The sequence below is a fragment of the Micropterus dolomieu genome, linkage group LG02 (assembly GCF_021292245.1).
Source record: "Micropterus dolomieu isolate WLL.071019.BEF.003 ecotype Adirondacks linkage group LG02, ASM2129224v1, whole genome shotgun sequence".
Taxonomy (NCBI): domain Eukaryota; kingdom Metazoa; phylum Chordata; class Actinopteri; order Centrarchiformes; family Centrarchidae; genus Micropterus; species Micropterus dolomieu.
The window spans coordinates 12,389,163-12,400,031 of record NC_060151.1 but is presented as its reverse complement, the minus strand read 5'-3'; the positions used below and the strand labels follow the sequence as shown (position 1 = coordinate 12,400,031).

Here is a 10,869-nt window from a genome sequence, read left to right as displayed (position 1 = left end):
CGTACTTGATGACATTTAAAATTTTTCCTATACACGCTCACTAGCCCACCACCACGACCACTGACCCTCGGTTGACTAAAACAATCATATTGAGGCGGACACAGTTCAGCTAGCTGGCTATAGTCATTCATCTGCAACCAGGATTCAGTTAAAAACATAAAATCTAGATTTGCAGACAAGATAAAATCATTTAAGATAAAAGTCTTACTTGAAAGTGATCTCACATTGAAGAGAGCCATTTTAAATGAGTTTGTTCTGGGTGCTGGAGTTGGTGCAGTTGTCCTAATCCTTAAGAGATTACTATTATTTCTGTGTGGGATGTGCACATTTCGGTTTACTGGTCTATGCGTGGCTAGCGGTTGAAGAGGCCGATGTGCGGAGGAGAGGCAGCCCCATCCGAGCCTCTCTTGCAGCCACGGACCACCACTTCAGCACAGGTTGACTGATGCTTTGGAGTCGAGCAGGATGAAAGCCTGGGAGAGGGGTCCCAAAACACGGTGTCCTGGATGTTAGCGGTTGCGCTAAGAGAAACAACCTGTTTGGCTTGTACTGAAGCCACATCCATAAAGCCAGTCAGCAGGGAATTTTTCTCTTTGAGTTCCTCTGAAAGTCGTCGGATGTCTTCCATAAGGTCAGCAATCTTCTTGTTCGCTTTCTTAAGGAGTGTGCAGTCCTCATGGGGCAGAGTTATTTCGGCTAGCATAGTCACCGGAGCTTTGTTGCGATCAGTAGCGTTGATCGCGTTTTTACGGTCATCTAGCTTAAAATCCATGTCGGATGGCTAAAATACTTAACCCACGTAAAACTTAAGTTAAATAAAAAGGATATAAAAAATGTAACGAAAAAGAGTGGATTAAAACTGGATAAGAGTTAGGTTTAAGACGGAGCTTCCGACAGGTGGCTACAGACGCCAACGCATGAGCAGAGTGCAGATTACGTCAGCAATTACGTCACTTTAGAAACATCTCGAAATCATCTTACAACACTACGGAACATTTTATACTGCATTCACATTACATACTGATCCAAGCATAGAAAAACAAGTTTTACTCTACCTGTGGATTAACAGAGAGAGGAGCAAAGTTGGCGTCTTGCTCAAGCCAGAGCTCCTTTATTTCTGAGCTGGCATGAGCGGGGCTTGTACAGTCTCCCTACTTGATCCACAGCAGTACCAGACCACCATCTACTGACGAGCAAGTGTATTACCTTTAGGTTATGACTTAAGAGTATTTGAATGGATTGATTATTAACAAAAAAATGGGGGGTGTCTGTTTATATAAAACTAAGCATGTAGCATTTCCAACTTACAACACATGTCAGAAATTTTGGTCGGCCGTCCTCTGGCTCTTGCACAGTTGAAGCAGAACCAGGAGTGGATTCCCCACGATCAGTGCCTTTTTTTCGCATAGCGCCCACGTAAAGTGGTGAATGAAAGTGCCATGGCAACACAGTGCTCGCTATCAATTAACATGCCATTCTTTTTTTTGAGATGTTTCAGCACACAGCTGATCAAGGAAGCACGTTTCTGCTCTGTTAGCATTTTTGCTAATAATTTAACTTCTACCTCGCTTGGAGCATTCAAAGAAATCTTTATTGGCTATTAACAATCAGAACGGTCTGCAGGGGCCTGACAGGCTGTTTTATAAATGTACAGTGTGAGCACTCAGGTCGTGGTTGATCATCGGACCACACAGTGTGAGCACCTACATCGTGAGCTTTGGCTTTATGTTGCAAACCATTTACTCTCACAGTGTAAGTTGGAATAAAACAGATTACTAAAGTGGTGCAGTGTATGCCCAGCTTAACGAGCATGGATTAGTTCAACTAGCTTCATTACCATTCAGTCAAAAAATGCAGTGGGAGTTTACCTGAGTTTCCAGCATGTTGTGTCTCCCTGTCTGTCTATAGGCGCTGTCACACTGCCTTTTTTCCCGGGAGTATTGTGTCAACATGCGGCTCGCTGCGCTGTATGAGCCGGGTACGTTGAAGTAACAGAGCCTGAATATGTCCGTGTTAAAAGCCACAGCCTGCATGCCGGTGTTTCTGCTTTTATTGCAGGATTTCTGTATGAAAGCGCTTGTGTTTCGGATTTCTTAATTGTACATGTGAAATACATTTTCCCCAAAGATGGTTTCTGTCATTTTAGGTAGTTCTTATTGCAGTATGTTCATGTGTTCATTTTTTTGGAGAAGTTTGGTTCGATGCTATAAAAAGGGGGTGTAAAGTCATGATTGATTGCTAGGCCTTGCTTATGATTGAGTAGGCGGGGTGTATAAGTGGGACCTTGGTAACGTAGCTCCAACCCTGATCACTGCTTCACACACTCTGGTCACCAGTGCAAGATGGCAGCGCCTGTTTCCGTGAAATTTTGGTTTCTTTTCTGTACCGATGATGATGGCACTAGATGAAAGGTAAGGGATGAAAGTTATAATTCATCACTATGGAACATGAATGTGTGCCCCAAATGTCATCACAATCCATCCAATTTGTTGAAATATTTCAATTAATAAACTAAATAAAACAACCTCATGTTGTCGCTAGAGAAAAAGTCTGTGCGGAAAATCATGGCAATCATTCAAATAGTTGCAAATATGTTTAGCCTGGACCAAAGCGGTGGAACCTGCACATGGCTCTAGGGTAACATAGCTATGTTTGGTTAGAGCAACAATAAGTGAGTTTTCTGCAAACACATGAATTCTTTTGACATAAATCATGTTACTTGATTGAAGGAAAAACTTGCCCTTAACAAGAGAACTGTCTCACAAATGTTATCTTACTTTTTCTGGTGCTAAAGGTGAGCTTCTGTATTAGATATTTCCATTTTCTGTAATCATACACAGCCTCAGGTCTTTGCCCGCTTTTCTGAAAACAACACTGTTTTCATTGCATTTCTTGATGCCTGAAGGTGGGAGCATACATGGCAACACAGAAGAGTCCAAGTGAAATATCCAATTTTAATGTCATCCTAGTTCTAATGGCCATTGACACTACAACTCTGTTACGCTCTCTCTCTCCTGCATCAGAAGAATAAGTCAAATTCATCTGGCACTTGAACAAACATGACCTCAATCTCTCTCCTGCTAGCTCCTTGGCATCTGCTGGCAAGTCACCTGTTCACCTTACTGCTAATTTGACACTCTCAGGGGAGATGATGGATGTGCGTTTGAAAGCCACCTGACAACAGACTCTTCAGCATTTCACTGTATGCTATTGCTATGCAAAACTCCCTCGTGGCCTTTAGCGATATTCAGAAATATATTCACAGTGAGTTACAAGTGAGGGAACAGTAGTCTGGGTGGATGTGATGTAATGTGTTTATAAATGAGAAATAACAATGTGGCATCAAAATGAATTCAGTATTCTTCTGATTAGATGTCTTTGTCCTGCAGCAGAGATACCTTTGATCTATACACCATCCCAGCTCTTTCTCTTTTCCCTCTCCCCCTTATGGCCTCGTCCTTCTCAGCCGCCCTGGAAGGACAGGGGTGCATTGCCGATCTCACTTCATATGTCAGAGAGCCTGCAAATTGTCATGAATTCACAGCAGTGAGAATCAGGCCTCTGGGCTCCACATGCATCAGGAAGAGGACAAGGAAGGTCCCAGAGGGGCCTGGTTCAAAGCCATCAGCTGACCCTGCTGAGACCATAACTCAGATTTCTGAACCACAAGGCACGAGTGTCTGTGAATGTACTGTAGGCTATTCCAGTAATGTTTCATGAGGAAAAAGTATGACTGGGGCAGAATCCCATCATAGGCTTTGTAATTTGAATGTGTTTTGAAATCCTTGAGGTTTTATGAACCTTCTGTTTGAACATGCCGGTTTTTACACTGCTGTGTTTCCTTGATGCACCCTCTTACAGGAACACAAGCCTTATTACTATTCATGGCAATGCAACAACACTAACAATTGGGCAATATGGAGGAATCCAGAGCGTCTGCTGCCCGAGGATAAGTTAGCTTCAATAAGGAGAAGCAATTTTTATCACTATGAAAATACAGGTGGCATATGTTTTTGCAGTAGCTACTGTAGCAGGTGTGACAATAAGCCTGTCAATATTTAAAGAGGTGTTGAAGCCAAATATTATCTGAGCCAAAGTCTAAGCCGAGGAGCAGCTTAGCCTGTGTGTCGACATTATTGCTAGTAACTTCAACAGTAACTTACCGCCGGAGTTACCGAGGAGTAACGAGTATAAATGAGTGTAATAGTAAATATTATAACATTTGATAAAAAGTACAAAATTGATATTTTTATAGGTTACACTTTATTTGGATAGTCTGCCAACAGTTTATTTGTAACATTTAAACAGCTTATTAGCTGAGATTCAATGATTCAATATTACACCACTGTGGTTAAGGTTTGATTAGGACTCATGTTAGTGTGTTCATTATAATTTTAGATGAAAGTTTAGGTTACTATACAGCTTACCTATAGTATAATATTAATACCAGATAGGACAAAACAGCAGTTTCATTTTTGTGGGATGTTTTCATTCAGCGTGAGCATGAACTGAATGTTGTAATAGTGGAAACACCAGATTATTTTTGCAAGCAAGCTACAGGTTACTAGTGAAAAGATAACAGCAAATAGCAAAACAAGTCCACATTGAGTATTAATGCACCTGACAATCTTATCTTGCTCTTTCTGCTTTGTCCATCCTCTTGTTACCTCCCACCACAGTACAAGAACATTTAATTTGGTGATTTTCACACCTTTAGTGCGCTTTGTAAGAAAATAAGAGTACACATTAGTGCAAGAGAGAACAGTCAATACAGACGGCTCAACTTCTCCCTCATATATAAATTATAAAAGCAAAAACTCATGTTAAAAGTCTAAGGCTGGCCCTGAGGCTGCTTATTACGCTACATGGCTTGTCAAGACAGATTTTTGGCGATGAAGAAATTGACTCTAAGAAATATTGACTGGATTTTCAACAAATTCAGCACACACAATCATGATCTCAGTCTCTTCAGTTCAGATGAAGAGTAGGTGAGGCAGTGGCAGGTCAGTGAATGTGATATACAACCCATTAAGTAACTGCTTCTTTAACGATCATCCATCAATTCAGACTGTGGCCTTTTGTCGAGACTCCGTGCATTCCCTCATGTGATATATACTATACCTCTTTAGTTACACCCTATGCAGAAATAATGCGCTACCTGGTTGAGTGCTCTATCAGCACTTCTTTCAGAGGGCTTGACATTTACAGAACTGCCTCTGTGTCGAGGCAAGTGTGCACTGAGCTCAGGACGATCTATGCTCTTGGACACAAGGGAGGATGCAGCTCAGTCCGAAAATACCACACCTGTCCTGGTCTATTTTAGCCAATGAGAGTGACTGAGAGACAGAGAAAGAGGGAGAAAATGACTGAAGGGTGGGGCAGTAGGGGTTGAGATTACAGAGGACAGATGGTAATGAGCAGGGAGGGGATTAGAGTGCAGGTTGAATGCACGCACAATTGGGGAAAAAAATTCAGGTTAATCCCTCTGGTAGCTCCACCTCTACCTTTTAAGCCCACAAACACATCATGAATATATTCTGTTCTATTGAAAACACATGATTGATTTTTATTTTAAAATGCTACATATCCATTTGGGGGGAAAATGTTACCTGATCTCGATTTCTGATGTTCAGTCAGAGGATGATGACATTCTCTGAAATGTTACTATTCCTAAGTTAAAAGGCTCAAGACAGCTCTACTTCAATAATATTCAGCAGTGAGATTCACACTTATGCCAGCAAGTCGTGATGTGTTTTTTAATAGCACGCATCTCATTTTAGCAGGAAACTTTTTCATATGTAGCAGCAATCCCCACTGCTGAACGTTGGAGCCGCAAGGTGCCTTAGGATGCCTAGTTCTGTCCAAGAGTATCCTGCTTCCAAAAAAACAAAACATGCCAGCATTTAATTTGATGGGGAAATCCTCCAATTTCTCCCTTGGAAAGTAGTTTTTAGCCGTGCTAGTGGCGTGGCTCTAGGGTTGGCACTGTTGGTTGAGGTTCACCAGAAGTTCACATTTGTGGTTTTGACTAAAATACCTGAAGAACCATTGTATGGTTTGTAATTAAATGTGGTAAGCACAATCATGTTCCCCTCAGGATGAAAGTGAACTTTTCCTCACTGAAATGTCAGTTTGTCCAACACTGTTCAAAAGCTGCAAAGCTAATGATATTCCCATCAGCCTCAGCTAGACTTTGTGTTTTTAATGCTAATTAGCAAAATTGGATGCGAATGTTGAACTCATACAGTGACCATGTTAAGCATCATAACTGCTAAACATCACCATGTAGTACAGCCTCACAGAGCTGTTAGACTCCTTTTATGAGTCCTGTTACGCAATAAATGAAATTTTTCCTGCTTGTAATGTGTGTTGTTGTGGTATTCAGGATAATTATTGCTCTCTTAAAGACATATTGAGCCTTAAATAGTTTTTGCGGGACATTTGCTTTGGCAGGTCAGGATACCCTCAGCTGCGGTGTTCACTGCTTGTTTATCCCACCTCAACTCCACAGTGCTGCCAACAGTATTTTTCTCTGGCTCCAAACATCTGACAAGAAAACAACAAGTGATAAACCTAAACTCCAGCATATGAAATCTCTACACGTTTGTCTACAGTCTAAGGTGGATAACTACCCAACCCTTGCTGTTTCCTCCGAAACAGCCCTTCAGTGTGTGCCAAAGCTCATTTTGCTCACGTGAATTATTTCCTGTGGTGAGCTCCAATCTGTGCTCACAGTGGAAACAGCCACATTTCACGCTGATGTGTATTTACTGTACACAGTGTTATGGCCATATGTTCTGGCTGATGTACTGTACACTTGGCTATACCCTGTCTTTTGTTGCAGTAACTCACACTTAACAGAGCCATGGCTGGGAGACCCTGGGGTGAAAAGGATCCTCCTCCAGATGTCGTGATGGAAAGTCACAGCTGTATGACGCAAATGCTCCTCCTCCTCCATCGCTACCCTGATTTGTTCTTTTTCAATCCCTGTCTCTTTCTGTAAATGGATTACAGATCCTCTACCTCCTGCTCACGTGCCGCTCTTACAAGGTCTTAATCCCTGTGGGTTTCATTCACAGTTGTCCCTGTGCTGTACAGAGTGGACTCATCGCCCTATCAGAGCTTCTTTATTGTTAGTTTTGTCAATGAAAATGATTAACGACTAAAGTATCAATCAGAAAATAATGGCGTTGACAATAAAATACCCCAATATGAGGATTCTAACTAAATTACTTGTCAGTGAAAGATGGTTACAGGATTACTTCCAGCCAGTCTGACACTGTGAGCCACCCGTTTCAAATTGCATACACTCACTTTATCAAATTTTTATACTTTGGGGTATTTTTATGCAACAGACAGTCAACAGTAGAGAGATGAAAGCAAATGAGGAGAGAGGGATGGAGAACAACATGCATAAAAGGTCGCTGGCTGAACACAAGCAGGGGACATTGCGGCCACCAGGACATCAAAACACTTATTTTGAAAAGGTACCATGTGTAATTTCTTGGCCACCTGCTCCAAATTGGGGGCAGTATTGTGCAGATTTACTAATTGCAGCTATTGGACTGTGCAGTTAAACACGCATAATGAACCTTGCAATCAAAACTGTATAGTGAACCAAATTTCCAATCTTGCCTCATAACAGTAATGCCAACAGTTTTTGAGTCGGTCTACTACTGGGTCAATACAATCTCATTAGTTCTTTTTTAAAGAGCCAGCTACTAACTAACAGCAGGGCAAGAATACGCAAAATTTAACCAAAACTCTGAGATAGGGATGGGGATCGAGACCCGGTTCCAAAAGGACCGGTTCCAAAATTTCTCAAAATTAATTTATTTAATTTGAAACACAGCTAACGCTAGCTTGGCATTAGTCAAATGTTAAAAACAAGCTAAATAGAAAGCTGTCTCTCTGGAGCACAGACTGGTCTGTAGTCTTAAAAACTCAGCTGCTGGCTGACACAAACCAGCCGCTCCTCCTTCTACCTGGTAACGTTACCTGCAGCCAGCGAGAGAGGAGGGACTGATACAGACTGATGTTATTCTTTCTAAACATCACTCACTACTTGTGATGTCAGATAAAGTTATTGAGTTACTTTGCTGTTGTAAACATTAATGTTGCTGCTCTAGAAACAACATTTAGCTGTATTTAAAATATTAAATTAAAAACAACCAGGCAGTTACCACGTACACTTCAATATATGTTAATTTATTGCAAGTGATGTGTCATCTCAATATATAACGTTATCGCACATTAAATATTTTCCTCATACCGTGCAGGCCTACCTCATGCCCGTTGGGTCTGGTCTTACCTAATAACCATCACTAAACAGTAAAGTATTGATAGTGGTATCGATGAAGAATCGGATCTTTAAGCAGTCTCAATAAGGGTATCAGTATCAATAAAAATTAACGATCCCCATCCCTACTCTGAGAGATAACACTGCTATCTTTTATAGCATCACAGTTAGATTACTGTATATATCCAGGATTCAGCCAAAAAAACGATTTCAGATGGTACAAAATGCAGCTGTTTGGCATTTAACAAATACTAGAAGACAAGATCACATCAGTCCTGTTTTAGTCTCCATTAACTGTTTACCAGTAAATTTTAGAATAGATTTTAATATTTTACTGATCACAGTTAAAGCACTTAATAGTTCTGCTCCTAGCTACATTGCTGAATTGCTGCTCCCCTATGAGCCAGAACGCAGCCTCAGATCCTCGGGCAGGGCTCTGCTGGCTGTCCCTAAGTCCCCGGCTCGAGAGTAAAAGTGCATTTGCAGTCAGGGCCACTAAGCTTTGGAACTCCCTGCCTGAGAACCTGAGGCCTGCAGGCTCAGTGACATATTTTAAATCACTTCTCAAAACGTATCTCTTTTATAAATTTTTTTTTAATTAATTCTAGTGCACAGTTCTATTTCCAACTTGTCTTACCTGTTTATTATCATTGTTATCACTGTTGCGGGGATCTTATTCCATTTTAACTTTGTATAATTTTAATTGCTTGATTTTATTTGCCTCAGTTTCTGTAGTGTTTTATATCCTTGTTTAACCATGTACAACACTTAGTAACTTTGTTTTGATAAATGCTATGTAAATAAAGATTATTATTATTATTATTATTATATTCACAGGTGGCATTGGCTTATTTATGTTAATATAAGATTACCAGTCTGACAGAAATGTTGTTCTTATTTTTAAATACACCTTTTTTGGTTTGTAATCCTTGTTTTTTCTATGACAGTGACTCGGGACTGCAACTTAACTTTAACTTAGTCTCACATAGCCAGTCTTCCACAGCGCTCAACTTGAGAGCTCTACTTTTTCGTCATCTCATGTTGGACTGAGGGTGGACTGGACGCTATTGACTCACTATTGCCTTTTGACATTAACATTAGCATTCACATTTCAGTATACATTGCAATAAATGAAGTGTTTTTGACTACATTGGCATCGCTGTATCCTTTTAAGGGTTAGTTTGAATTTTTTGAAGTCATATATCTACAGTATAGATGGCGGTCGGCATGCCCCCAGTTTGGAGAAGAAGACAGGAGTCCCAGCACAGAAGCTGAGCAATGTCCTGCTGTTGACGGGGGTTAAAAAAGTATGGATCGGAACTAACCATTTAAAACACCAAAGTCACACAATTGAGGCAGCACCAGACCAGCGACTGGCAACATAAGCCTCAACCAAATCCAGAAATGGGTGTTTGAATGAACTCTGCTCCTCTGGCTCAAAACCTTGTTTGCAGACAATACAGACTCTGACACAGTGTGACAGAGAGGTAGACAGACACACACACTCTAGACCAGATGAGAGTAGATAAATGGCAAACTTCCCACTGCTCTCAGAGCACAGATCCCCCTCCGCCGCGGATTATCATCTTGAATGATATTTGATGAGAGCCGGACCTGCTGAAGCAGAAATCCATGCAGCGGTATCACAAGACCCGAGCAGGCACCTCTGCTTTGTCTGACAGGCGTCATGTGTGATTTATGGATAAAGGTTACAGCTCAAAATGAGATTGCCACGACTCCTATTGACATGGGAAGACAGGGGCTTAGATATAGCGTCTGGTGAGATTGGCCGCTATATGAATGGAATATACAAAAGGATTTTCTTTTATTATTATCTCCACTCAGAAATACATGCTAAAGTATGTGCGTGTTTAATTATGTTTCTTTATTAAAAATACAACAAAACAATTTTTTTATGTATTTTAAAAAATCTAGTTAAATTCAGATCATAAAGTTATTACAACAATTTTGGTTGAAACTGGATTTTAAAATAATAATACTTACACTAGTATTAAAGGAGCTCTGGTGCATGTTGCTTGTTGACTTACTGTATGTAAAGCATATTATGAACTTGCCATAAGAAGACCTTTTCTACTGTAAAATGCAGTAGTATATCTTCTTTCAGCTGAAAACTCAACTTTTGGACTGGGGTGGACATCAAATCTAGAAAAAATCTATTTAAATGTATTGCCTCAAAAAATGGGCCGAAAAGTCAAAAACAAGCCTTAAGTATGCATTAAAGCAGTAGTATTTGATGGTTGTTTTTGAGCTGTGGAAGATGCTTCTAAATGCTCCTCTGTTCACCAACTTGCTGCTAACTTTGTCTGTGTGCCATTTCATGCTGGGCAGGTAGATAGGTACAGTTAGTTTATAGCAGCTGTTTTTTTTTTTTGAAAACAGCTGTCTGCTGCAGCTGGATCAAGGCTGATGAGAGCGGTGAGAGGGATTGAAACGTTTGGGGTCGTAAAACCAAAACAATGAGCTGAAAGACGTTAAAACACTCTGTAGAACTGCAGAGTGGAGTGATAATTCTCTGTAGGAGAGACTCATTTAAATGCAGTCATATGACC

At 40.6% G+C, this 10,869-nt stretch overlaps 1 long non-coding RNA gene across 1 annotated transcript in view; it reads left to right on the top strand.

Moving 5' to 3' along the window:
* Nucleotides 1-7,313, top strand: part of LOC123963457 — an 18,157-nt gene extending 10,844 nt beyond the window's left edge. Inside the window, exon 3 of the long non-coding RNA XR_006823176.1 lies at nucleotides 6,845-7,313. This is a non-coding gene — a long non-coding RNA (uncharacterized LOC123963457). The remainder of the gene's footprint in view (nucleotides 1-6,844) is intronic.
* The last annotated feature ends 3,556 nt before the right edge of the window (nucleotides 7,314-10,869 follow it).